The 27723-nt window shown below is 44.3% G+C and overlaps 1 long non-coding RNA gene across 1 annotated transcript; it reads right to left on the reverse strand.

Annotated features, from left to right (window-relative positions):
* Nucleotides 1-329: 329 nt before the first annotated feature.
* Nucleotides 330-27572, reverse strand: LOC112547328 (uncharacterized). Its single transcript, XR_016348932.1, has 3 exons — nucleotides 27469-27572; nucleotides 15878-16063; nucleotides 330-408 (listed from the first exon to the last, which is right to left on the reverse strand). It is a non-coding gene; the product is annotated as an uncharacterized LOC112547328 (long non-coding RNA).
* Nucleotides 27573-27723: the final 151 nt, after the last annotated feature.

Below are 27723 nucleotides of genomic sequence, written 5' to 3' on the forward strand. Positions count from 1 at the left end.
AGCCTAAAGAAAGTGATGACATCATTTGGCCTCTCTCCCCATCTCAACACTTGGGAAAACATTTGCAAGAAAAAGAACTTTAAAGTGAGGAAGTTTGGACCCAGGCAGAAATGTGGTCCAGAGTGTGTATGGAGAAATTGTAACCTGCGTGTACCGTTTGTTGGGGGGAGACATTGCTTGAATCAGATCTTGTTTAGTCTGTTAAAGTTTAGAATTTAGGCTAAAGATTTATCTTTTTTCCTCCGGCAACCAAGTCTGGTCTCTAATGCCTGTTCCTTACAATCATTTAAAATGGGTCATTCTGTAGTTAATAAGGCTACTTTACATCTTACCTAAAACAGCATACTTTGATACTGGGCTTGGGGGAATCTCAGCTCAGGTTACAAGGCTTGGTGTATGTCCACTTTCCTAGGCAGAAACGGTGAACTAAGTTATGAACGTACACTGGTCAGGTTTCTATCCAGAGCAAGATGGTACAGTTCTGAGGTCCAGACTGGGCAGTTGGCAAGGGAGTGAGGAGATTGGCTGGAGCCTCCTTGTTGACGGTACTTGAATGATCTTTCAGACATTCATAAAACTCAGGGTATGTCTACACTGCAGCATTTTCCTGGAAAAACTACACTTATGTCAACACTGCTATTGCATTCTTTTGACAAAAAGTTGAAAGAACGGAGGGGTTTTTCCAACTCTGGTAAACCTCTTTCTACAAGGAAGAAGCCTTTTTCCAAAAGAGCGCCTTCAGAAAAAGGCATGTGTGCAGAAGAGGCTTTTTTTTTTTTTTTTTTTTTAAAAAGAAAAGGCCTCCAGGAAATAACACAGGTGCCCAGTTGAACACTCTGTTCAAACTAATCACAACTCTATAGTTTCTGTCTCCTGCCAACTCTTAAAACTGCAGGAACCCTGGACAAGCCTTGTGGCAGGAAGCCGGCCCTGGGAGCAGCACCTGACCGCACGGCTCTCCCTGCCACAGGCATTGCCACCCATGGTCTAGCCACAAGACACCTGATACCCCTCTCTGGCCCTCACAGGGAGCACTATCAGGGCTCCCAGGACCTTTCCAGGGGTAGCAAGCAGCGTGTGCCCTCCTGGTCCGGAGCAGAGATCCTGTCCCTCCTGGAGCTGTGGGGGAAGGAGGAGACCCTGCAGGATCTCTGCTCCCAGCGCCGAAACGCTGATATCGATGGGTGCATGGCTGAGGCCCTGGCGGACTGGGGATACCCCCTTCCCCTGGACTTTAGAACAGGTCCAGAGTAAAGTCAAAGAACTCCTCAAGGGCTATGCCTGGGCCAGGGAGTGCAGCTCTTGCTTCAGGGAAGGACCTCACTCCTTCCCCTATTACCAGGAGCTCCATCAGATCCTAAAAGGTTTCCCCACCCATAGTGGTGGACTCGGGGCTCGAAATGCCCATCGTCACCCGCCCAGAGCTCGCTGAGAAGGAGGAGGGACAGCAGGGGCAGGATGAGGAGGACACGGCCAGCACCCCTTAATCTGGATGTGTCTCAGGTATCCTCTGATGGCGGGGAGGGTCATCAGGTGAATGTTCTCAGTTTTTCACACACGCAGGGTGGGGGAGGTGGGCGCAGAGGGGCTGGGTGCGATCGTTGCTCGGCCTGCTCAGCCTGGACATCGTGCTGCAGCTGGTGCACGTTCAGCACCAGTGTGTGCCACGCAGCCTCAGGAGGCAGCTCTGGAGCACCTGCATGGGAGTTAGTCTATGGAAGTTGGGCGTTAATTAGAACACAACAGACATCAAGTCCTCCAGCAAATAGGAATGCAAGGAAGAAACTGCTGGCATGCTTTCCTGGGGCTGTGCTCAGAGATCTGAAGGTGAAACATTAGCACTTGTACTGTAAAGACAGCATTTGCCCCTGAAAGTGCTGGGCGAAACTTGTCGCACCCTGCCAAATGGACCTATGCCCTGCCCAGGCAAAGTTGGTAGGGAATAGGGGGTCCCACTGCTGCCTGACACAGTTCACTTAGGTCCAGAGGGATGGGGCCCACAGCAGGCCATCTGATCACTTGTGGAGTTAGACACTGTCAATATGAGTAAGAATATCAGAATCTGGCAGCAAGAAAGGGCATGTTACCACCCCAGTGTTCAGGCTCAAGAAGGACATAAAGATCTCCTGCCTCTAAGCATCCTGGCAGCTATGTCTTATCTCCAGCTTCTGTTTCCTAGGCAAGAGAAGAGAGAAGAGGATAGATGCTGATGGAGTGAGTGTACTGCTCTGGGCAGAGAACCAAGAGTCTTGCTGTCCTGGCTTTCCCGTCACCCTCTGCCCTAGTTCTTGTCACGCAGAGAGCAAGGCAGAAGCCCAGTGTGCAAACAATACAATATTTATTGGGGTTAGTTTCCAGTAAATATGTGTCCTGTATCTTTGACACCACAGAGCCATGTCTTTTCCAGTGTGCCCAGCAGGCATAATTATACCCGAAATGCATGCCCACAGTCTACGCCTTACAACTTATGAACGTGTTCGTTTTGGCGGCTGTCGGACTGGGGTCTTCATTTCCACCCCCACCTTTTTGTACCCCATGGGAGAGTTAAGGTGTGTAGTTGTACTCAGTCAGGGGCAGGCATTTCTCTGGTGTTTTAGTATTTTACTTCCCTCTCCCTCCTCAATCCTGCCTTGTCCCCCACAACTGGTTGCTTGACCTTGCGCTGAAATAAGGAACGGAGACCTTCTTCAAGTGTGTTCTCATATATTACAATCCTACCATGCCCGGTAACACTTTAACTGCTCTTATCTATTCCCATTATACTAACAAACTCCGGGGCAAGATATGTGTGGAGGGGGCCGGGTGCCTAGACCACAGGGTGAAAACACCAGGGGCCCTGTGAGACCTCGCTACTGTGACTAACATGAATGGAAGGTAAGACTGCCCCAAACTTACGTCAGTCAAAAAGTTTGAAATTGGCCCCTAACAAATAAATTGGCCAAAATCTGGAAGAGGTAGGCAACCAGCCTGCAGCCCCATCCCTCAGAGCCTCACAGAGTAGCGCTCTGGTGCTCTGGAGGTGATGCAAAAGGGTCTGGAGCACCACCCGCCGCCGCGGTTACTGTGGCAACTGTGGTAGCTGGGGCCCTTTGAATTACCGAGCCCAGGGGCAACTGGCCCCTTTCCCATCCATCAGTGGGCTTGGCCATCTTTGACCTAAAATACTTTTCTATATTTGGATGCTTTGTGAAAATCCAACCACGTATGTTCCAAAATATGAGCCGAGGATCTTAAGTGTAGGCTTTTGAAATTTTGGCCAATTTATTTGGGTATGGACCATTCTCAAACTCTTTGACCGAAGTATGTTTGGGGCAGTCTCATCCTCCGTTCATGTTAGTCAAAGTGAAGTGGAGCTAGGTCTCATGTGGCCCCCAGTGTTTTCATTGTGTGGGCTAGACCTGCTCTGAGCAGGCTCATGTGATGCTGTGGTAGAAATGTCCATGCCCGGGCTTCCGTAGAGATCTCACCTTTGCACATTAGTGATGCAGTTATCAAAGCGAGGCTTTTAGAGACAAACTGTCTCGTGAGGACAAGGACAGGTAGGTAATGGGTGTGCTGGGACGGCTGCACGTTGCACTAATTGTTAGAGCTGGCTGGGTATCGGAATTCCTGTTCTATGGGGAATTCTGAACTAAAAAAAAAATTGTTTAGAAAAATCCCGATTTCCCATGGGCTGAGTCTGCTGAAATGACATGTACAAAAAGCTAAAGCACCGCTGTGTCTATGCATTTTTTAAACATTTCAGCTCACTGGGGAGGGGATGTGTGTAGGGGGGTGGTAGTGGGAACTCACAGTTCACCAGGCAGCTTGAGCCTGAGACTTTGGGTACTGGGAATACCAGGGCTTCTGGGAGGCATAGGATCCCAGGCTAAGAAGTCCTTGTTCTGCAACAATTTGGGTAGCTGGAAGTCTAGGTTTTTCATGGTGACAATGAGCAGGGAAACTGGAGCGGGAAATAATTTTCTGCCTCCTTTTCCCTCCCCTCTTTCCACTCTCACTAAAAAATGAATTTTTCTAGAAGAAAATCATTTGAATAGAAAGTTCTCAACAACCAGCTGCACTAATCAGAATAATTAATTTCCTGATAATTTCCACTACATGCATCTGACGAAGTGGGTCTTTGCCCATGAAAGCTTATGCTCCTACACTTCAGTTAGTCTATAAGGTGCCACAGGACTCCTTGCCGCCTTTGCAGATTCAGACTAACACAGCTACCCCTCTGATACTAATCAGAATAGCGTTGCATTGCGTCTGTGTGTTACAGTATGTTGCTGCTCATCAGGCACTTTGGGGCAAGCGCTGACTTCTTGTGATATGTACGCACCCTGCTATATGCAAGAGGGCATCAACATTGGATTGGGTGTTAAGCACTAGGCTACTGCAAGACAAAAATTACAGAAAAGGCTAGCCCATGTTTCTCTAATAGGGTTGTAACCTATATTAGCCCTCATAGGCAAGAGCAACGTATGTTGTAAATTGGTTAAGCTGAAGTCAGGACTCACAAATCTGTTGGAACAGGATGACTCAGCTGGGGTAAATCAGCATGTGGTGTGGACAGGGTTCTGGGTTCCCATTTACGTGACTTTAGGCCTCTGTGTGTCATACCGGGTGTCACCTCAGTGGGGAGCAAGTGCTCCTCAGGTTCTGCCCCACTGTTCTGTCATCCGTAACTTCCCAGAGCAGCCTTTCCAAGGCAGCTCTTCCATCCTGAGCTGGGATAGAGGCGGGGCTGAGTGCAATGCTGCCCAGGACTCGGCTGCTTTTCCCTTTGCTGATAATTTGCAAAATCTTTTAGTTCAATCTCCTGAGTTTAGAAAGTAGATGCAGAGAAACACTGAGACAGGGAATAGCAAATCCCTTCCGTTTGGCTTGTTGTTTTCTAATGTATGTGACCTCTCTGGGTGGTTTAAGCGGTTTAGGTACTTTCTATAAAAGGGATCTTTTAATGACAAAACTAATGTGATTATCTTAGTGAGTGTGAGAGGGGTATTCAAGGCTTAAAGAAAATCTGTTAGAATAGCTGAATGTATCTGCTTAATCCTTTCTCTAATGTGGGGGGACAATGCGCTGGGAAGCAATTGAGCTTTCTTTCTTAGAGTAAATGCCTGGTCTCCAGAGGTAGGAACTGTTTGCAGCTTTTTAGAGCCTTACGTTTCACCTTCTAGAGAATACAAAGGCATTGGAGAGAGGGGGAGTGCTTTCACAGGCCAAGTGTGGAGGCTGCTTTGGGCTAATTCTGGCAAGCTGTTGAGCACCCTCAGTTCCCCTGGATTACATCAAGAAGAGAGGAAACTCAGCATCTCACAGGATACAGCCACTGTGGCTGAAGAAACCCTTGGAGTGTTCTTCCCCCCACATCAGGCAGAAGAAAATGTATTAACACTTTCAAAAAAGGAATATGTTTTTTATGCGTGTATGAAATCTGACCAGGGCAACTTGAATAGACGGATGGTTTTCTGTATGACAAAGTTGCCTCAGTAAAGCAGCATTTCCTGTCCCAGAATAATCATAGCTTCACATGTTTCCAAGAAGTGTCTGTGAACAGTAATACTGGGAAATGGAATTCTCCATGGCCCACGTTTTCTGAAGTGACCACTGATTTTTGAGTGCTTTGAGTTTCAGGTGCCCATCTTGAGAGGGACTGAGCACCCACAAATCCAGCTGATGTTATCAGGAGCTGTAGGTGCTTAGTGATATGAAATTGCAGTCTGTCTGAACCAGGAGGCATTCATTTGTAGTTGTTTGCCTTCATAATAGATGTAAACAACTTGGTCTCCACATAATTGGAGTTTCAGCTCTGTTTGAGTGACCACGTTCAGTCTAGAACTCTGCACAACACATGGAGACACGTAGAGATGAATAGTATAGTGCAAGTAAGTTCATCATTAGAGGACCTATGGAATTAAGAACCCAGGTGTCTCAAGGTGAGCACCCAAAATGGATACTCCTAAAGGACAATAAACTATTTAAAATCCTACATGCCTTAGGATATTTCACCCCGTGACCCTCAACTCACCACCTCGCCCTTAGGTTCCTCTACTGAAACACAGCTAACTCCATAAACTGCTGAGGCTACATGCGGCGAGTATGTGTGGGTTAACATTTGTAAAGAGACCAATATTCAAAGACCAATTACAAAGCACAAATGGGGTCAAAGTATGAATTTCTTTGAAGGGTGCAAAATAATTTATTAGACAGAGCTTTGGGAGCACCAGAAATATTAAGAATCTCTCCTATAGAATACTTGCACAGTCAGTAACAATTCCCAAAAAAGCCAAATCAGCCAAAAATAAATCATAATCTGGGAATGAAATGTTTTCTTTTTGAACACAGTTCTAAAAGCTCTGCTGGGAAAAAGATTACTGGTCCTGAAAGCGCTTGTTCTAGTCCTCTCTTACGGTGTGTTTCTAGCCTTGTCAGGATGCTAGTTATCGGACATTGAAAATGCCATCATTCTTATTATCTTCTTGTTCTCTCTCTCCAACTTCAGTTCTTACATATTCCCTGCATGTGACATCTTGCCAACTGCCAGAGCTAATGATTGGTGCTTTATACCAGTGGTTCTCAAACTTTTTGGTCCCCAGCACATCCCACTCAACGCAAACCTTCCCATGGCCCACCAGCCAACCACTCGTGGTGACAAAATAGGTGATGGAGGGGTGGGTGGGTGAGGTCTGGCTGGGAAGAAGGGTACAGGAGCCAGTGGGGGCTGGGGGGCCTGATCATCAGGTTGAGTGCAAGAGTGGGCTGGGGGTGGGGAGGCTGGCTGGGAGGGACAGGGCAGGAGCAGACTGTGGGTAGGGTGTCTGGGCATGAGTGATAGGGAGTTCTTATCTGGCTCATTTCCCTGCTGCTCCCTGGTACCACCCTCTGCTGCTCCCATTGGCTGGGATTCTGGCCAATGGGAGCAGTGGGGAAAGCCTCCAGGTAAGCCGTTTCCTGCAATGCTGTTCCCCCAGCCAGGGGAGAGGAAGTGGCGGCATGCAGAGCCCCTGCAAGCCAGATCCAGCCTGTGAGGTTTGGGGCTCCCCACCTGAAGCTAGCACTTCAGCCTTTTGGGGTGGGTGCAGGGCTGGAGCGTCAGCACGAGCTCCCCACTGCAGCAGGGTGATGCTGAGGGAGGAAATGTATGTTCATGTTAGATAACCACTAACCTCCTTGTCTAAGTGCTTGTGCAGGAGTCCGGGCACAGCTTCTAATATTTAGAAAGTCCTGTAAGAACCAAGCCTCCACATAAGCCAGCACTGGGAGGGCAGCAGGTAGGGCCTCATTCTCCCACCTTACAGTGCGTGTGTTCTGACAAATCTTTAAAAAAAAAAGAAGCAAGAACCCTTCTTATGTCCTTGTGGGGCTGCCGAGATGTTGGCACTAGAGTGGAGGAGTATTTCTGGTGCTGTATTTCTGCCCCTTGGAGCAGGTGGGTGGAGCCCTGTCCCTCTCCCTCAAGGGGCTGGCAAGCACATCTGAGTAGATGTGGGAATACCATGATTGGTTGCTAGGCCAACGGCAAGTTACTGCCCCTCGCCAGTCAGAGCAATGGGACCACTGCTTGTTGAAACTGTTCCTCTGGGCACAAGTTAGGCCAGAGGGAGTTAGTGTGAAATCACATTAATGCCTTAACACAGTGCTCCCAATACAAAAATGGGGTATTCATTTAACAGTGATAGAAAGTGAGAAAATCTGTTGAATCCTGAGCTGTTCCTTTGAGATTTCCTCTCTAAGCTCCCAGAAACAGGATGTTCCCATTTTACAGGTGGAGAACTAAAGCACAGAGAGACAAAGTGACTTGCCCACAGTTCTACAGGAGCAGTGTAGCAGAGCTGTGAACTGAGCTCAAATTTCCTGAGGCCTTTATCCATCTTTCAAAGTAGGAATAAGACCCTCCGGAAAAGGGCACTTTTTCCGGAGGATCGGGGCCAGTGTAGGCGCTCTTTTCCGGCTTTTTTAAAAGCCGGAAAAAAGCAGCGGACATTTTTATTTAAATGCCGCGGGGGATATTTAAATCCCCCGCGGATTTCCCTACGACGACTGGTGAAATTTACATGCCCCTTCCGGAAAAGGGGCCACTGTAGACGTAGCCTATGAGTTTTTCCGCAAGAGCCTATGCAAATGAAGCGCAGATTAGCATTTATTGCGCTTCATTTGCATACTCTCTTCCAATCCATTTTTGCGCTAGTGGTTTTTGTGCAAAAACAAGCAGTGTGGATGTTTCCTTTTTGCACAAAAAACCCTTTTTGTGCAAGATTGGTATACCTCCTTTTTTGAGGCATAAGGACCTTGCGCAAAAAGGGGGTTTTGCGCAAAACGGCCATGGTCATACTGCTTGTTTTTGTGCAAAAACCCCTAGCGCAAAAACAGATAGGAAGAGTGTATGCAAATGAAGCATGAGAGTGCTATCTGTGCTTCATTTGCATAGGTTCTTGCAGCAGAACTCGTAGTGTAGATGTAGCCCATATGTATACAGCCTCTTTTGTCCTTTAAGACTTAGTAGTGGTTGGCCCTGGGAAGTCATGTGTCCTCCCTAACTGGTACAGACTGGCCAGGTAACTTCCCAGGTAAAAGTGGGAATCCATAAAACAATGGGAAGCTGAACAGGTTTTTGTCCTTGGCAAGCGTGACACACACAAGGGAAGGAACCAAAGACCCCAGGGAAAGGGAACTTCCCTGGTTTTGGAGGCTTACCTGGAATAAGAACAATTTTAGGGTGAGTTTGTAATGAGCTTGCACTGAGGTTTTAGTGTTAGAATTAGCTAAGCATTTTCTATTATTTAAAATTTGTAATCTACTTTGCTCTGCCTTTTCTCACTTATAACCTCTCAATCCCTACTGCTTGTACTTGATAAAATCACTTTTATTTACTATCAAGCCCAGTGTAAATAATTGTTACCTGGGGGAACAACTAGTGTGTACATTCCCCCTTTCATTGTTAAAGGGGGCTTCCCCAAATAATTCTTTGGGGATTTTGAGACCATTTGTGGAGTGGTATCCCAGGCAGGTGGGCCCAAAATTGCATTTTCCTTGGACCTGAAGAGTTTCAGTGTCTGTACTGCTTCTCAGGGGTAGGGGTGAGGGGCAGTGATCTCACCTCTGTGCCTTGGCTGTGGGAGACCAGCGAGCTGGCTCAGCAGTACAGGGTAGCGAGAAGCCCCAGAGAGCAGGAAGGTGAGTGGCAGTGGCCTTGTCAGCACCCTGGGAAATTCCCTCAAGGGGTCTTCTGTGACCTCACCCTGTCACAGGAACTTTCAAAAGCTCATACCCTTGTGAACCAACTTTAATGAGAGGGATGCTCTTACCTTTTCTCCTGAGAGAAAAGTCAGCATTCTCTGTGTAAACTAGACTAATAAATGTCAGGGCAGCAGGAGGTGAGTGCAATAAAATGAGAGAGCCTGAGTTATAGTGGTAACCTGCTGAATTCCTAGGTCACAAAGTAATTTACAGAGCAGCCCTAATGTCATTCAATAATTATTCAGACAGCCCAGGCCCCAGGGTGCACAGCTTCCTGCTGGTTATATTATTAATACCATCAACAAACAGCAGGATGTTGGTGTGAAGAAAAGAAACACAACACATGCCTCTGGGCTAAGGAACAAATGGAGACTGATATTACCAGGTTGTTTGTACCAGCTCCGAACAAGTAAAGAGAACACCAAAACCCTTTCCTGACAAGTCATTCAGCAATATCACCAACTCTCCCTTATGTCAACAGTTTTCAGGGGAAGGGAAGGCAGGGGGGCAAGAAACCGGCATGTCAGTGTCTGTCCATTTATATCAAACCCTCTCTGCGATAGTCCCCATGGAGATGGTGAGGAGGGGGGGGGGGGAAGGAAGAATGGTTTCTAGGCACCCCAGAATAATTTAAATTAATATCCAATGAACAATGTAAACCTTTTCTTTGACGTGGCGTGGGAATAGGCAGTCACAACACTATAACTAGGTCAGCTGAAATGGAAGGTAATGTCAAACCTCAGGATTTGATCAGCACAGTATGTCAAGGTCCTGACCTCTGCTACCTCTGTCACTTGTTAAATTTCTCTTCTCTTCACCCTCCCCCCAGGTTAGAAAAAAAGTCTAGAAAATAGTGGCGGAAATTGCTTAAGAAATCTTTCTTTATAAATTGATCCTTGCTGGATGGCATTAATGTGTGTACAGTGAGTGACTCTTTCCTATATCAAATGTACTATTTATGGTACTCTCTCTCTCACACACACGTATGCTTATTATGCATATAGATACATGTGTGTGTATGAATGTCATTGTAGTGACCCTACAATTAACATTTTAAAGCTTGTTCCATTATAAGACTGATTTTGACCTGTCTTTCCTAGCCTGAAATTTTTTACATGCTTCCTGCCCAGGGGCGTTTATTGTTTAGATTAAGTTTGAGGTTAATTGACCTACGTTGTTTCTGAGTTAGGAGGTGAGGGACGAGTGCTGCTTTGCTCTTTTTTGAAAATTGCTCTGATTTAAATTTTTTTACCTAAGTAATTCCTATCTGAATACATTAGACTGGTGGTATTGGGAGATTAGCTACCCAGCTTTTTTTAATTGACATGTTTCAAGAGGACAGTTTGAGGTTTGACCAACATATGCCTAACTACCATGCGCTGAGTACTGGGGAGAGAGATGGAGGATATCAAACTATTGAGACATTCTTGGAAGGCTTTTACCAATCACCATGAAGTATTATAATTGAGATAGTCACCAAAAGAACAGAGACCAGATATGAGATATTGACTCAAGAGGGATGTAGCCTCAAATGCTATTTGAGGCTGTATTACAAAGCTGAACCAAGCAATAAGAAAAGAAGATAGTAACTTAGATGCAGCTTTCTGCCTTCAGAAAAGCAAGCTACTTAGGAGTCACGGATCAGGCAAAGAGCTTTCTACCATATTTGACTTTTGTGTTACTTAAGCTCTATTATGTTGTTTAATGCCAGTCTAGTGATGCTTTTCAGGAGATCAAGCTAGCCTTAGGCTATCACAAGCAGTGCTTCCCAGAGGACCCCGTATTGATATTTTAGTGGGTAACTTTTCTCTCTAATTAGATTTTGACAGTCGAGAGGTGACTTGATTACAGTGTACAAGTAACTTCACGGGGAGAAAATCCAAGCTACTAGAAGGCTCTTTAATCTAGTGGAGACAGGCACAGCAAGAACTGATGGCTGAAAGCAGAAGCCAGACAAATTCCAATTAGGAACAAGGCACACATTTTTTAACAGAGACGGTGATTAACCACTGGAACAAACTACCAAGGAAAGTGGTGGATTCTCCATTTCTTGCTGTCTTCAAGTCAAGACTGGATACTTACCGGAAGACAGGTTTTAGTTAAATACAACTTACTGGGCTCAAGAGTGAGGCAACTATGTAATATTCTATGGCCTGGGAAAAACAGGAGGTCAGATTAGATGATGTAATTGGTCCTTTCTGACCTTATAAGTCTATGAAATTGGGAATCTGTTTCGGTAAAATTATGCAGCAGATGGAAGCTGACTCGCCTGAGGCCACATTTTCATTTGCCACACCAGAGATTGATCTTCTGGCATTCGATTTAGTGGGTCTAGTTAAGACCTGCTAAATTGAATGCTGAGAATGGCTCCAGTCAGTGCCTGTACTCCTCAGTCATGAGGAGTAAGCATTTGCTCCCATTGGCCTCTCTCAGTGAAGACAGTGCCAAGCTCATCTTAAGATAAGCCAACACCAGTTATGTATTTTATATTGCTGAAGTTGTGTATCAGTCAGGGCTGTTCCCCACTCTGGTACTCCAAGTGCAGAAGGTGGGGGCCTGCAAGAGACCTTAAAAATACCTTGCCTCTATAGGCCCTGCTTACAAATACTCTCAAGAGTCATAAATATACTGCCCCTGAGAGACAGGCTGCCACTATCAGGTGAATTAAATAAAACCCTGAAAACTAAGAAACACTTGAAATTCTTCCCAAGGGGTACCTGGAGCTTTTTTTCCACAAGAGAGCTTGAAAAAAGAAAAAAAAAACCTCCTCCCCCAAAACAAACTGTGTCTCTGACAGCTGACCTCTCAGGCTAGGAAAGCACACCCACAGACCTCCTGTTACCTTCCAGGACACACGAATCAAATCATTGCCTTAAAAAAATGTGATTTTTATTATCAAAACAAAAAACTATACTTGATAAAGCATACTTGGTTGCTAGATGTTACAGAGTAACTAAATAAAGGACAGATCAAAACCACAAAGAATCACAGTCTCTTTGGGCTGTAGCTTAAATATGGTGAATAGAGGAGGAAAGCACATGGATTTCACACAGAGAAGTTTAACCAAACAGCAAAATAAAGAAAAATGAGCCTGATCACAACCAAATATACATTTTCCCTCTCCTCTTGATCCATACTAATCTATACTTCAAGGCCCAATCCATTCCCATGCCCAATATTTCTTGTAGGTATAGTAATTCTGTTTGATTATTTCATCTTGCTTCCTCCAGCTGCTAACTTAGAACTCCCACAAAGAGAGCAGGCAGCAGCTATATAGTTATAATTTAAGTTTCAGCACTGTGTCCCATTAGTTCTTCTGGCTCCCCGCCAACACTCTAAGCTACCCAAGTTTAACCCGTTAGTCACTGAGTGCTGACCAGTACTTCTCCTATCCATCAAAGTACCTTAACCCAACCTTCCAGGTCCAGGTCTAGTGTAGACCTGGCCTAAGACACTGGGTAGTAGTGTGGCATGCAGTGCTAGCAACCAATACATTTAGATTTTCTTTCTCTTCTCTGGGTATTTGATATATGCGTGGTACATAGTGAGGGTACCTGGGCTTGCTAAGTCCTATTATTTTTATGCCAGGTTGTCCTCATAATATTTGCCAGCTAGTTAATCATGGCAAGTTGCTGTAGTAAGAGCTGGGCTCAAGAACAGATGGACTGATCCTTGATGTCCCTGATCTAGAGGATGTAGTTGGGAAAAAAATAGCCATCCACATTATCAGTGCTGTTTTGGCTGGATTCCAGACCATGTTATTGTAGTAGCTGTGTTTGTCCCGGGATAATAGAGAGGCAAGGTGAGTGAGATAATACCCTTTATTGGACTCACTTTGGTTGGTGAGAGAGACACGGTTGTGTGTAGTTCAAAGGCTTGGCTCTCTTGCCCACAGAAGTGAGTCTAGTAAAAGAGATTTCCTCACACACTGGGTCTCTCTTTGGCTGGATTTTTCACATGTCAGGGACAATGTGCCCTCGCAATGGTGATGGGAACTAGGGTATGTCTAGACTACAGGCTTTTGTTGACAGAGGCTTTGTTGACAGATACTGTTGACAAAGCTTCTGTCGACAAAGAGTGTCTAGACTACATCCAGTTCTGCTGACAAAGCAAGCTGCTTTGTCGACATGAGAGTGTAGACGCAAAGGACAGTGTAGATGCAATAACTCCTTCTGACAACAAAGTTCTGTTGATAAAAGGCGTTATTCCTTGTAGAATGAGGTTTACCGCCGTCGACAAAACTGCCGAGTTCTGTCGACATTATGTCGACAGAACTCAGCGGTAGTGTAGACACAGGTATAGTTTTGTCGACAAAAGTCCTCTTTTGTCGACAAAACCCTGTAGTCTAGACACACCCTTGGAGATAAAATTCAGGTCACTTCAAGCCATCTGATAGCTTTCTTTGATAAGATAACGAGCCTTGTGGATAAGGGAGAAGCGGTGGATGTCATATACCTAGACTTTAGTAAGGCATTTGATACGGTCTCGCATGATATTCTTATTGATAAACTAGGCAAATATAACTTAGATAGGGCCACGATAAGGTGGGTGCATAATTGGCTGGATAACCGTAGTCAGAGAGTTGTTGTTAACGGTGCTAAATCCTGCTGGAAAGGGATAACAAGTGGAGTTCCTCAAGGGTCTGTTTTGGGACCCGTACTGTTCAATATCTTCATCAATGATGTAGATATTGGGATAGAGAGTACGCTTATTAAGTTTGCAGATGATACCAAACTGGGTGGGGTTGCAACTTCTTTGGAGGATAGGGACATAATTCAAAATGACCTTAGCAAGTTAGAGAAATGGTCAGAGGTAAACAGGATGAGGTTTAATAAAGAGAAATGCAAAGTGCTCCACTTAGGAAGGAACAATCAGTTCCATACATACAAGATGGGAAGCGACTGTCTAGGAAGGAGCATGGCGGAAAGGGATCTAGGGGTCATAGTGGACCACAAGTTGAATATGAGCCAACAGTGTGATGCTGTTGAAAAAAAAGCAAATATGATTCTAGGTTGTATCAACAGGTGTGTTGTAAGCAAAACTCGTGAAGTCATTCTGCCGCTCTACTCTGCACTAGTTAGGCCTCAGCTGGAGTACTGTGTCCAGTTCTGGGCGCCACATTTCAAGAAAGATGTGGAGAAATTGGAAAGGGTACAGAGAAGAGTGACAAGAATGATTAAAGGTTTAGAGAACATGACCTATGAAGCCAGGCTTCATGAACTGGGCTTGTTTAGTTTGGAAAAAAGAAGATTAAGGGGGGACATGATAGCGGTTTTCAAATATCTAAAAGGGTGTCACAAGGAGGAAGGCGAAAATTTGTTCCTCTTGGTTTCTGAGGAAAGGACAAGGAGTAATGGGCTTAAAGTGCAGCAGGGGAGGTTTAGATTGGACATTAGGAAAAAATTCCTAACTGTCAGGGTGGTCAAATATTGGAATAAATTGCCAAGGGAGGTGGTGGAATCTCCCTCTCTGGAGATATTTAAGAACAGGTTAGATAGACATCTGTCAGGGATGGTGTAGACAGAGCTTGATCCTGCCTTGAGGGCGGGGGGCTGGACTCGATGACCTCTCGAGGTCCCTTCCAGTCCTATTATTCTATGATTCTATGATAAGTAGAAATCAGAAGGTGGATCATTTTGGTGCAGAAGCATTTCTGCTCTCGTTGCGCACTCAATCCAGCAAGGATGTGAATAGGCCTATTGGCCACAGCGTGACTCATTCACTTAAGTACTTAGCTGGATAGGGCTCGATTGAGCATGGTCTGAAAGTCTCCAACACTGCCAGGAAAGTTATACCTTCTTGCTGCTCAGGAAGCAAATTGCGCAGGGCTGCTCTTGTTTTCCAGTGTTCTTGGCTACCACATGGGGATTCTTCACTACTTTTCTTTTGGGCCATGCCAGGAAGCCCTTTGAATGACTCTAGGATGTGATTGGCCACTATCTTTTGTGGGCTAGGCTTGTGGTAGGGGCTTGTTGAAGGCTGCTATTGTGACTGAAGCACAGGGCTGGTACCTGGAGAATGAATATTTGGGAGATGTGAGCTGGAGAATACCAAAGAGATTGCTGCCCCAGAGGGGACTGGCACATGGCAGGAGTGATGCTCAGTGCCAGTGATCTGAGAGCCTCACCTAAGAGCACTGAAGGACATGATTGCATCAGGTGGAGGGGTGTTTAAACACAGCAGCTTGACCCTCCATTGTGCTGTGGTGGATGAAAGTTCTCAACTTGTTACTGGCCTCTTTTAAATTTTTGGCCAACAGTTTCTTCCTGTGCCAAGTTTCCCCAGAAACCAGCCCTATGTTGCACAATTCCGCCGTCCCCCTCCTCCATCTTAGTTTGATCCTGCACCCGGAGGCTGTGGCAGAGCCCAGTGCCTGAGTATTTAGGGAGGAACAGAGACAGGATTTCAGAGACTGCTCTCTGCTCACACCACCTTTCCTTCTGTTTTAATTTCCATACATTCACTTGGAGCTTCGGGACACTATAAAGGCTCCTTTGCCTCATTACTACTTGGCCTGGGCTGTGGTGACTCACTGAGCTTCTCATGGCATAATCACAAGGTTGTGGGTGTTACTGAATGCTGCCAGTGGAGAGTGCATTTTTAACATGCGCAGCAGGCAGACTGGCAGAGCACAGATCGGAAAGCTACTTACCCAGGCACCAGGGGCTCGGAGAAGCACAGGATTAGATACTCAGTGAATCCCTCCTCTGACTCACAGCTTGGAACTTGGAACTGGTGTCACCCAAAACATACTCCAAATGCCCTGGCTGCCTTTCTCTCCAGAAACAACGGACAGCAACTGTACTTTTATCTATGTTGTTTTTCTTCCCTGTGAGATCTGGAGAGAAAGGGAGAGAGCTGCATTATTCTGACATTATCACTGTCACTGCCTAAGCCCAGGATCACTGAAATACTTTTATTCTCTCTTTTGTGTTTATGCACAGATGTTGTGGATGATATTTCCTGAATTCCACTGAAAAATAAAGAGTGTTTTATCAGTATTCCCCAAGTGTCCAATACAAATGCAAATCAGCTGAGGGTGGTAAATGTGGTTTGGGTTTTTTATTGGTTGCCCAGCGGCAACTGGCTGATCTTTTCTCACTTCTCCCTTTTCTCTCCATTTCCTTTAACCGATGTGTTTGAAGTGAGCTCCCTCAAGGTTCTGAAATGTTCTCCCTCTCCAAACTTTTTTCTCTCTCTCTATGGTCAATGCATTTGTTTAAGGTTGTTTGTTTATTAACCCTTTAAATGCCTGTGCAGGGCATTTTGTGCCAGTTTGGAATTTTTTAAAAGAATTCTTGAATGAGAACATAATTCCAAAGAAGACCTATTTGCATTTGATATTATGGGCTCCATTGCCTAACTTCTTTACAGAATTTACCTCCTTAGTGGAATCAAAAGAACTTCCTGGCCAAAAAGACAGCTCTTGTCACCATGCGAAGAACCAAGTTCTGAAAAGGAGGTTGTTTCTGATTGGATTTACTGTTTTGAATGTGTGAAAGCTTCTCCAGTTAAAAAACAACTGGAAGAGCAGAATCCTGGACAAGAGCAGACTTGGATGCTTAAAATTAGGCTCCTAAATCCATAATTAGGGAATTAAATACATGGCTCAGTTTTTCAAAGATGCTGAGCTCTCACTGGGATCAAGGGAAGTTATAAGTGTTCAACACCTTTGTAAATTAGGCTTTTTTGTATGGAGGTTCCTAGGCCCTGTGGCAGCTATATCTGTATTACTTTTCATGCCCATAGTAGATGTTGGTACCTAATTTAAGCAGCCAGGTTTGAAAGCGGTTGAATTTTTACTCTGTTTTGACATTTCTTCTTTTGGAATTTTCACATTTTCCCATGCACCCCAATTTACAACTTTTCTACATTGCCAGTTCCCCATTGTTTTTGTTTTGTTTTGCTTTAAGAAATGATTTGTAGTTACATTTGAAGTCTCTAGTAGGACAAACACGCAGGTGATGTCACACATATAAATAGATCATTACAATGAAAGAACAAAATTTAAAAAACCCACACACATAGTGACCTTAATTGGCATCATTCCCTTTTAACTGCTCAGGGTTTTTCTAGGTGAACAGTGAGTATGCAGCAAGCTGAGTTAGAAATCTACCTTGTACTAGCACTACTGCTGTGTTCTCAAGGTTTTAAAGGGAGAAGTGACTTGCCCTATATCACCAGGCAGACTAATGGCAGACCTGGGACTAGAATCCTGCTCTATCCAAGTAGTCAATTGTTCAAAATACATCCTCCCCTTTAGGCACTCCTAAGCCCTCTCTTAGCAGATATTTCCCCTAACAGACTTGTATTTCAAAGCCAAAAACTATCCAGAGCAGATTACCAGCACTTCAGTGACAATAGTGTCTGCATAGCTTGTTTTGTTGCTGAGGCAAAACAGTGCTTTGAGAATAGTGTCACACAGAGGCTAATGGTATGGTTCTGTATTAGCAAACCCAGAAATGAAGCAGTTAAATGCCCTACTGGGGAAGAGGAAATTTCTTGTAAAAATTCAGAATCTCATTAAACAATGCACCCTTTTATTTTTCAGCCTTGGAATCAAGCCTGACTGCCCGTGTAAACAAAGAAAGGAAAGAATCACTGAACCAACCCAACACATAAAAATGCGACCATGTCTGTCTTTGAAGGTCTCTTTATGTTGTTTGGAAAACTTAGGATTATAGGGGGGTTTTGAAGGTTTTTTTTTTTTAAGAAAAAGAGGAATGGGAGTTAAGGGAAACTTTCTCTTAAACGGAGCAGAAGTCATTAATTAAGTATCCCATTCATTCTTCTGGCACCGGCTCATCAATCAGATTTCTTATTAGCATTCTGATGACCTGTATGACCCCCAGTCTCTGTACTGTCTGCATGACGAAACAGAAGATCAGACCACACACCAAACGGAGGATTATTCTACAGGTTTCCTTGCTCGGGGATGATGACTCATGTTGTTTTTATGGGCTGGGGCATTTTAATAAGCAGGCTAGTAGAGGAGCCATTGCAGGTATTTCAGAATCAGAAACATTTCTGTGATTTACAGATGTATAAACTGCTCTAGTCGCAGCATGAAGAAATGTAAGAGATTGAGCTGGTGAGGTCCTGAGCATCAGGAACTGAGCACCACTGAGGTCAAGTGAGAGGCACAACACAATCCCTTCTGGGGAATCTATGAATAAAAACTTTGTTCCATCACAGTGCTGCAAGAACAATCCTCTTGGACCTGGGTGATCTCCATAGGGTCAGAGATGCTGGCTTTAGGCCAGCTTGAATATGGGTAAAGAGAAGTATGACAAGCCCAAGGCTGTACAGAAAGTCAGCAGCAAAGTTGGGAGTAGGACTGGGGTGTGTTGGCACCTAGTCCGGTGCTCTAACCACTAGTTAACTTCCTTGTCGGAAACTTGATTAGCTCCTGAAAAATGCTTGTAGGCCCTCCAAAATGGGCCTAGTTTTAGGGTCATTGGGCTGGATTATAAGTACCACAGAGGTAGCAATCTGCTTAGTCTCCCTTTCTTAGATTATTACAGCCACAAAGGATAAAATATTTCCAAATCTGCCTTATTAAAAGAGTATTTACTTGTAAAGCATGTCAGGGAATAATAATAATGGTAATGACAGTGCTATAAGTACCCATTGTGCTTACCAGTCAGTTCAACGACAACAGAGCCCTGCTCGCCCCAGGAGCTTACCCTATAAATAAGACACCACACAGCAAGGTTTGGCACTAAACAAAAGGCAGGGAAAGGCGTTTGTTATGGCAGCTGGAGGGATACATCAGTGAACGATGATGAGATGCTCCCAAGTACATTTTGAAACACTTTACACAGAAGTTCATTTTATAGATGAACAAATCAAGGGCGAATGACTCTGTGTGTGTGTGTGTGTGTGTGTGTGTGTGTGTGTGTGTGTGGTTTTCGTGATGACAGAAACAAGACAATGAACATTCAGTATGTGTGGCTGAATCTGAGGCTTTGGGTGAGCACCGAGCAGCTGGAAAATGAGCAGGGACTTGTGGACCAGATTAGGGAACCTTCATGGTGAGTTTAAAAGAACAAACCAAGTATGCTATCATGATTACTGTTTATTAGAGCTGAGCAATATTTTTGTTTGTTTCTCAAAAAATGGCTTATTAAAAATGAAAGCTTTGTAATGTATTTGAATTTTTGAAGGGTTTTTAAAAATCAAAACCAAAAGGCTTTGTTGTTCCTTTGTTTCCTTTTCATTCATTTTTTCTTTTTCTACTTTTTTTTTCAGATATAAATGGGAAAAAAAACAGGGGAGGAAAAAAGGAAAAAAAAAACCAACCCAGAAAAAGTGGTTAAAAGGACAGTGAAACTTTTTGAAATTAGTTCTTTCTGAACACATTGAAACTTGTGAATTTTGTTTACTTTTTGACCAGCTCTAATCATTAAAGATGTTAAATCCAGCAAGTGCTGCTTAGCCACCTAACACTTCAGCATGCGGTTTAGTGCATTTATCCTCACAACAGTGCTTCGAGACAGGACAGTGCCATCATCCTGATTGTACAGATGAGGAACGGGGTTACACTCTCCCTTCAACTTCCATTACTCCTGCTAGAAGCAGGACTACTAGCACTGATGGGAGTGCCCTCTCAGTTCAAATTAGCGTGTCTTCACTAGACCCGCTAATTCGAGCCCTGAAAGATCGACTGCAGCTGCTTCAATCTTACCTGTAGTGTAGACATGGCCGAAGTGATTAGTTCAAGGTCTCACAGAAAGTCTGGGGCTGGGAGGGAATTAGAGCCTATGAGTTCTTCTCAGTTTCAGGCTGGCATTCTAACCACTGGACCATCCTTTCTCCTTGGCTACGTCTCCACTGGTATGATTTTAATGCTTTTAATGGAAAAGTTTTCTGTTAAAAGCATTTTCGGAAAAGAGTGTCTATATTGGCACGGACGCTTTTCCGCAAAAGCACTTTTTGCGGAAAAGCGTCCGTGGCCAATCTAGACACGCTTTTGCGCAAAAAAGCCCCGATCACCATTTTCACGATCGGGGCTTTTTTGCGCAAAACAAATCTCAGCTATCTACACTGGCCCTGTTGTGCAAAAGTTTTGTGCAAAAGGGACTTTTGCCCGAACGGGAGCACATAGTATTTCCGCGAAAAGCACTGATTTCAGACTTTTCAGTCAGGAAGTCAGTGCTTTTGTGGAAATTCAAGTGGCCAGTGTAGACAGCTGGCAAGCTTTTCCAGAAAAGCGGCTGATTTTCTGGAAAAACTGGCCAGTCTAGACACAGCCATTGTGCTTTTAGAGAGGGAGACCTTGTCCCTGCCATGCACGTACACAATCTATCCCCTTTTTGTTGCTCATTCCCAAATTCTGGCAAACCTGCCCATCCTGGCTAATAGCCATAAACTTATCTAATTCTCTTTTGAACCCTGTTATAGTCTTAGCCTTCACAATGTACTCTTGCAAGGAGTTCCACAGGTTGTGTGAAGAAATTCTTCATTTTGTTTGTTTTAAACCTGCTGCCTATTAATTTCATTTGGTTAACTCTAGTGCTTGTATTATGGGAAGGAGTCAATAACACTTCCTTATTTACTTTCCCCACATCATTCAAGGTTTTATAAACCTCTTTCATCTCCCCCCTTAATCATCTCTTTTCCAAGCTAAAAAAGCCCCAGGCTGCTTATGCTGTCCCTATAGGAACAATGACTAAGGAGAAGTGTCTGGGGGAAGAAGGATCCTAGACCTACAGATGCAGGAAGTGCGTACATAGTGAGGAGTGTGTCAGGCTATTTGTGGTGCTGCAACGGAGTATAACCAAAGCAAATGGGTGGGGAAATGAGAGTGTGCAGATGAAACCCCATTCCTGGTTATTCAGTCCCTAGATCTGCCCAATGGGACCCCACTTTCAGCTGGTTCTTTCTATGCCCCCACCCTGGGGTCAGAATTGGAGTCAGAGGGCCCATGTTCACTTGAAGGGCTGTTATGGGTGGAATTGCAATGGAACAGGGAACACGGGGAATTAAGTTGGAAGCAACCCATCCACAGGGTCAGAGCAGCCTGTCTTAGCATCTGTCTATTTATTTTAATCTGCTTAGGTTTAAGTACCCATTCTCCAGATACTTAATGATGCTCTGTCTCACCTCCCCCCCTTCCTTTTTCCTTTTTTTCTTTTTCTCACCCTTCTCCTTCCCCTCTCCTGTTTATTTTGAGTTTTCATATTCCCTGCTCATAACTCCGGTCATCTGAAGAAGTGGGCTGTGCCCACGAAAGCTCATGATACCATCTACATGTTTTGTTAGTCTATAAAGTACTACCAGACCATTCGTTGTTTTTTTTCTGTAACAGACTAACTCGGCTATTCCCTTGAAGCTCCTGAACATGCAAGGCACTGCATTCACCTCTTCAAGGTAACCTTAATTCAGCATCAGGCTTTGCTAATGAAACAGAAGCCAGCCCAGTGACACCAACTCAGGGAAGTGCCAGAGCCAGGAAGGGGTAGGGAGATGCCTGCATTCCTAAGGCTGATGCAGGAAATTTCTAGACTTTCATGAGGATTAGTGTATCCAAATTAATGCATTATATTATTTGCATAAGAACGGTGATACTGTGTCAGACCAATGGTCCATCCAGCCCAGTATCCTGTCTGCCGACAGTGCCAGATGCCCCAAAGGGAGGGAATACAACAGGTAATACTCACGTGATCCCTCCCCTATCACTCATTTCCAGAGAAACAGAGGCTAGGGACACCATTCCTACCCATCCTGGCCAATAGCCATTGATGGACCTAACCTCCATGAATCTATCTAGCTCTGGGTATGTCTACACTACCCCGCTAGTTCGAACTAGCGGGGTAATGTAGGCATACCGCACTTGCAAATGAAGCCCGGCATTTGAATTTCCCGGGCTTCATTTGCATAAGCGGGGCTCCGCCATTTTTAAATCCCCGCTTGTTCGAACCCTGTGCCGCGCGGCTACACGCGGCACGAACTAGGTAGTTCGAACTAGGCTTCCTAGTTCGAACTACCGTTACTCCTCGTGGAATGAGGAGTAACGGTAGTTCGAACTAGGAAGCCTAGTTCGAACTACCTAGTTCGTGCCGCGTGTAGCCGCGCGGCACAGGGTTCGAACAAGCGGGGATTTAAAAATGGCGGAGCCCCGCTTATGCAAATGAAGCCCGGGAAATTCAAATGCCGGGCTTCATTTGCAAGTGCGGTATGCCTACATTACCCTCCTAGTTCGAACTAGGAGGGTAGTGTAGACATACCCTCTTTTTTGAACCCTGTTAAAGTCCTAGTCTTCACCACATACTCTGGCAAGGAGTTCCAGAGGTTGACTGTGCGCTGAGTGAAGAAAAACTTCTTTTTGTTTGTTTTAAACCTGCTACGTATTAATTTAATGTGGTGACCCCTAGTTCTTATATTGTGGGAATAAGTAAATAACTTTTCCTTATTCACTTTTTCCACACCAGTCATGATTTTATAGACCTCTATCATATGTCCCCTTAGGCTGTGTCTAGACTACAAAGAAAAGTAGGAAAAAGATACGGAAATTGCAAGCTGCAATTTGTGTATCTTTTTCCACCTTTCTTCCAAAAGAGACTTTTCCGACATTTGGCCTGTCTACACTGGGCCAAATGTTGGGAAAAAAAGCCTCTTTCAGAACATCCTTTCTTCCTCGTAGAATGAGGTTTACAGGGATGCTGAAAAAACGCGTCTGCTTTTCCAAATTATTTTTCAGAAAAACAAGCATGGTCTTTGGACATGGCAGAGCTTTTCCGGAATACCTCCAGTGTCTCCTCTTTTCTAAGCTGAAAAGTCCCAGTCTTTTTAATCTCTCTTTAAATGGGACCTGTTCCAAACCCTTAATCAATTTTGTTGCCCTTTTCTGAACCTTTTTCTATGCTAATATATCTTTTTTGAGATGAGGCGATCACATCTGCACACAGTATTCATGATGTGGGCGTACATGTACCATTGTTTTATATAGAGGCAATAAGGTATGTTCTGTTTTAAACAGAATAAAACCTGCAAATTTCTGGAGCTCCAAATTTCCATAAAACCTCCAAATTTCTGGAGCTTCAGCAATAGTACCTGGGAAATTTACGACTCAACAGAACAGAACACTAAAAACCATCCTGCTCTGACAATGTCTTTACTTTAACAGCACTGAAGCCAGTGGAAGGACTCCTACTGATTTAATTAGGTATTGGATCAGGCTTTTTGTAGGAAGCCAGTTGCACCTTTCCCCCTGCATAGTCAGTCAGTGTCCCATTGCTTATGTGAGTGTTTGGGTTAGGTGCATTTTAAAAGGTATATCTGTCTTCATGCTTCAAATTACAAAGCACATGAACTGGGAACTCTCAAGCGGACAGTCCTTAGATTTGTAAATCCGAAAGCTGGGGCGAGTGCATTCACAGTGGGAGGCCTTTGATGCTGGAATTCACTTCTAAACTAACCAAGTCCTGATGAAGGCACTCGTACCTTCCCTGTCCCTGCTATTGGCCCTGGTTTGATCAGAACATAGGATCCAAGAGCGTGCCTGTCCTCTATTCACATAGCAGAGGGAAGGAAACTGCCTTTCCTTTCCAACTCTTTTGAAGCCGGGCAGTGCAACATTACACATTGTAGATGCTGGGTTAATAAAATGATCCAGGTTTGGTTTAGATATGTACAATTAAGTCTACTTTTCCTGTTCACTGAAATAATAATCAATCTTGTTCCTTTCTGAAGTATGCCTCTGTGTCCTATGACTGTCAGTTGTCTTTGTGTGCAGGGCTGTGCTATTCAATGCTGAGTGTACTTTGAATTTAGACCAGTTAAAATGTCGGATATTTCTCTGATGATGTCATTTTCCGAATCAAGTAGCCTTGCAGACAAGAAGCAGCAAATAAAAGCTGAAAAGGAAGATCGATGACTTGCATGTGGTGGATAATGTTACAAAAAAGGAACAGATAAGATGATTCGTGCTGTACTGTGTATCTAAAAAGTGCACAGAAAAGCAAAATTATAATCTTCAGGTAGGGAGATAGGGCCAAGTCCCTTCCATTTGCACCTAGTACAGTAAATTATGCAGAGAGTTTCCATGAGTGAAAGGCTGGAAACTGCTGATTGTTGATGGACCATCCAACATGATGATCAGATGTTATTTCCAAAGCCTGGATAAATTAAATTCTCTGTACCTGCCAAAAATGTAAACTGGCTTGTTGGTGCCAGCAGCTTCTCTTATCACTTGGTAGCCTGTTTACATTTGCTGGCAGATAATCACCATGACTAATGTTTATCTGACACGGACAATTTTTTCCCCCAAAATCTCTTCTCTGACCTTAACCAATTGTGTTCAGAAATGATTAATGAAAATCTCCAAAAGAGTATCATATGCTAAGACATCTCCCAGCCCTTATTATGAACAGAGGGACAATGATTTCTGGAGACACTTTGAAACATAAAAACTAAAAAATTCAGCCACTCCAGAGAGCAGGGCAGAGCTGAAATAGGTCCCTTTTATTTCTGTGCTACAGTCAATGTCTTTATGGCAATTCTCTTAATTTCCTTTCCAATCACTGTATTTGTGGTTGGTATATTTATTTATGAAACTGATCCCCTCTGCTTACAGGGTACTGCACTGTTAAATATCTAAGGGCTCTGCTTTCTAGATAGACAGACAGCCACTTTGTATTCAAAAGCTTCAGAAGGGTAGCCGAGTTAGTCTGTACAGGATAAACTAAAAAAACAACAGATAGTCTGGTAGCACCTGAGGGTACGTCTAGACTACATGCCTCTGTCGCCAGAGGCATGTAGATTAGGCTACCAGACATAGTAAAATGAAGCGGTGATTTAAATAATCGCCGCTTCATTTAAATTTACATGGCTGCCGCGCTGAGCCGACAAACAGCTAATCAGCTGTTTGTCGGCTCAGCGCGATAGTCTGGATGCGCGGGTGGCGACATCAAGGGTATTTGTCGACCACCCAGGTAAACCTCATCCCAGGAGGCTTACCTGGGTGGTTGACAAATACCTTTGATGTCGACACCCGCGTATCCAAACTATCGCGCTGAACCGACAAACAGCTGATCAGCTGTTTGTCGGCTCAGCGGGCAGCCATGTAAATTTAAATGAAGCGGCAATTATTTAAATCGCCGCTTCATTTTACTATGTCTGGTAGCCTAATCTACATGCCTCTGGTGACAGAGGCATGTAGTCTGGATGTACCCTTAGAAACTAACAAAACATGTAGATAGTATCATGAGCTTTCACGGGCACAACCCATTTCTTCAGGTGATGAAAGCTCACGATACCACCTACATGTTTTGTTAGTCTTTAAAGTGCTACCAGACTGTTGTTTTTTTAGTTTTTCTTTGTATTCAGTTCAGCACCCCTTGTCAGAGGAGTGGTGCACATTGTAGTCTTTCTTGGTGACTTTACTTTTGTTCTTTCTTGTTTCCTTAGCCTAAAATAAATGTCACTCTGAACACAAGAATGGCCATACTGTATCAGATAAATGGTCCATCTGGCCCAGCATCCAGTCTTCTCATAGTGGCCAATCCCAGATGCTTCAAAGGGAATGAATAGAAGAGCACATCTATCAAGTGATCTTTCCCCTGTTCTCCAGTCCCAGTATCTGTCAGTTAGAGGCTTAGGGACACCCAAAGAATAGGATTGCATTTCTGCCCATCCTGGCTAATGTCCTCCATGGACTTATCTAATTATTTTTAGAACCCATTTATAGTTTTGGTCTTCATAATATGCCCTGACAAATTCCACAGGTTGACTGTGCATTGTGTGGAGAAGTATTTCTTTTGCTGTTTTTTTTTTTTAAAACTTGCTGCCTGTGAATGTCATGGAGTGACCCTTATTCTTGTGTTATGTGATGGGGCAAATTACATGTCCTTATTTCCTGTCCTCACACCATTCATGATTTTATAGACCTCTATCATATCTAGGTGACCAGAGAGTAAATTTGAAAATTGGGACACTTGTTTTGGGAGGGGGGAAGTGGAGAGTATATAAGACAAAGCAGTAAATATTGGGATGATTCCAATAATATTTGGACCTGTTGTCATCCTAATCACATATCCCTTTAGTTGTTTCATTTCCAAACTGAACAATCTTTTTAATCTCTCATCATATGGAAGCTGTTCTATACTCCAAATAATTGTTGTTGCCCTTCTCTGTATCTTTTCCTTTTGGAGTATAACCTTTTAGAGATGGGAGGACCAGAACTGCACACGGTATTCAAAGCGTGGGTATACTATGAATTTGTCTAGTGGCATTATGATATTTGCTGTCTTATTATCTATCCCTGTCTTAGAGGTTCCTAAATTTTGGTTCACTATCCTAAGGAATTAACTTGGGGTGCCCCATTTTGAAAGTCAACACAAAATCGTGATTGGAATGAATATAAAAAGAATATTGTCAAGCTTCTCGCAGCATCTAGTAGGACCCTGCACATAAATGTTTGCAGGAGTTAGGCCACATGGCATACCACAGAAGGAAAAGTCCATTTTATAGCAATGTATCTAGCCACTCAGTTATTGTTCAGATTGCCCTGATGTCACAATGAGGGGCAAATGCTTCGTAAAACTCAAAGAGCCACATTCATGCAGGAATTTTGTTTCATTCATGCAGGAAGTTGTCTTAGCTCCTGAGCTCGTCCATCACTTACACATACTCCCTCAGAGTATGTCTACACTACCCCCCTAGTTCGAACTAGGGGGGGTAATGTAGTCATACGGAGTTGCAAATGAAGCCCAGGATTTGAATTTCCCGGGCTTCATTTGCATAAAGCCAGCCGGCGCCATTTTTAAATGCCGGCTAGGTCGGACCCCGTGCCGCGCGGCTACACGCGGCACGGACTAGCTAGTTCGGAACGTGGAACGAGGCGTACAGCTAGTTCGGATTAGGCTTCCTAATCTGAACTAGCTAGTCCATGCCACGTGTAGGTGCGCGGCATGGGGGTCCGACCTAGCCGGCATTTAAAAATGGCGCCGGCCGGCTTTATGCAAATGAAGCCCGGGAAATTCAAATCCCGGGCTTCATTTGCAACTCCGTATGACTACATTACCCCCCCTAGTTCGAACTAGGGGGGTAGTGTAGACATACCCTCAGAGCTCCATCTAGGTGGTGGGTGCTTTGAGCTCACTTGTCTAACTCGGTCAGAAACAACATGGCAGGAAAGCAAGGAAGACAAGCTTAGCAGAGCAATTCTTAAGTCTTTGACTCTACTCTTAATGCATCTGAGAATGACAGATCTTTGAAGGTAATGAAAGTTTTGCAATGTACCTTTCCCTAGTCTGGGCTCACCCTTCTGTGAGGCAGTGGTTCTTTACTTATGGTGATCAGTTTCTCCTGCCAGTTTTTCTTACAGGAGTTGATGGAAGGAAGCTAAAAGCAAAGGAAGGACAGAAAAATCAAATGTACAACTACAAAAATGTGGAATAACTGACTCGTTAAGGACTACTTAGAAAAGCTGGACATGCACAGGTCCCCGGGACCATATCTATTGCATCTGAGGATGCTGAGAGACTGGATGATGTG

The sequence above is a fragment of the Pelodiscus sinensis genome, chromosome 1 (genome assembly GCF_052426305.1).
Source record: "Pelodiscus sinensis isolate ZL-2025 chromosome 1, ASM5242630v1, whole genome shotgun sequence".
In the NCBI taxonomy this organism is placed as follows: Eukaryota; Metazoa; Chordata; order Testudines; family Trionychidae; genus Pelodiscus; species Pelodiscus sinensis.